Source organism: Limulus polyphemus, unplaced genomic scaffold, assembly GCF_000517525.1.
Source record: "Limulus polyphemus unplaced genomic scaffold, Limulus_polyphemus-2.1.2 Scaffold40, whole genome shotgun sequence".
Classification (NCBI taxonomy): Eukaryota; Metazoa; Arthropoda; class Merostomata; order Xiphosura; family Limulidae; genus Limulus; species Limulus polyphemus.
This window is the reverse complement of record NW_013665650.1, coordinates 1,433,017-1,434,378: the sequence shown is the minus strand read 5'-3', so window position 1 is coordinate 1,434,378 and position 1,362 is coordinate 1,433,017. Positions and strand designations below refer to the sequence as shown.

Sequence of the window (1,362 nt, the reverse complement as noted above, 5' to 3'; positions counted from 1 at the left end):
TAGAAACTCTACTCAGTTTTGAGAATGGAAACGGTGAAGCTCTTGATGAAGTTACTACCACTGATGTGACTGTTACCGATGATAGGACATTTCCTGACGAAATAGATGAACCCCAGGTGAAGCAGAAGCCAACGAGACGGAGACCAGTACGGAAGAAGATACGTCCCGTAAAATTAAGAGACTTTGTTGAATTGTAATTTTGTGTTTGTAATTCTGTACATTTTAATTAATTTATTGTTATTGGTTTATTATATGTGGTTATTGTTCGAGACGAACAATATTAAGGAGGGGGCAGTGTTGCGTCAGCGAGACACATGACTACTGTGGCGCCCTCTAGTTTCTAGAACTATCCTGTTCTTTCATGAATGCTCTAGTATTTACTAGATAGGGTAGTCTGGTATATATAAGAGGGGGGAAACGTGACGCGGAGAGATTAATGTAATGTGTGTGTAGACAGTGAGTAATTGATCTGCAGTCAGAAGTATTATTGAGCACGTTCGTTGTTATAGCGTTTGTTTAGCGCGATTGTTGAAGTTGAGTGTATCGGTAAAGTTATATTCGGAAAGAATAAACCAGTTTTTATTAAGAAAGAACTTGTGTCGCTTAAGTTCGTCGGAACGAAGTTACGGAAAATCAATTAACAAACGGAGACGTAACAATATATTAAAACCATGGTTGCGTTCATAAGACTTAATACCTTAAATAATGATGCTTGACAAATCAGTATCCTTAATATATTTTTTAAATACTCGTGTTTCTGGTGATGGAATTGAAGTTCAATAAAAGTATTTGTCTTGTTCAGTTTATTGAAGAAAGGTTTTGCAATTATTAATCTGATTTTTTGATTCAGCAATTATTTTATTTTCTCCATACAAATGGCACAAAGATGTGATCTCCATAATAGTAATATTACCACAAGATGTAGAGGTTGATATGTCCATCAGTGCTTGTTTGTGGCCATGCTTTCTTCTTGTCACTGCCATATATATTACATTATAAACACTGCAGTGAATCTGGTTGTATTTTCTCCCCACAAGTATGTACAGTGCAGTGTGAAGTCACTCACCTGTAAAAAAAGAATATTACTTCACGTGCTTAGCATCCTTGCTGATGAATCATTCTATGTCTAGCTGTATGCCAGAATAACTTCACCAGGTATCTCACAAAAGTCTTTCATGGTAGTATAATGGATATAAGAAATTTGGAACACTAGAGTCAGATGGTAGACCTAACATTTTTCATAGTAGTTTAACTATAACTTAAGTAATGTGTCTAAAAATTTTATGGCAGTTTATCTTTTAACAAAAAAATATTAATGTAACTGCCAATAATATATTAAACTGTTGATATTTGGTTTTATGG

The 1,362-nt window shown here is 34.7% G+C and overlaps 1 pseudogene; it reads left to right on the top strand.

Moving 5' to 3' along the window:
- LOC106461697 overlaps positions 1 to 1,362 on the top strand; it is a 93,975-nt pseudogene that overhangs the window by 91,265 nt on the left and 1,348 nt on the right.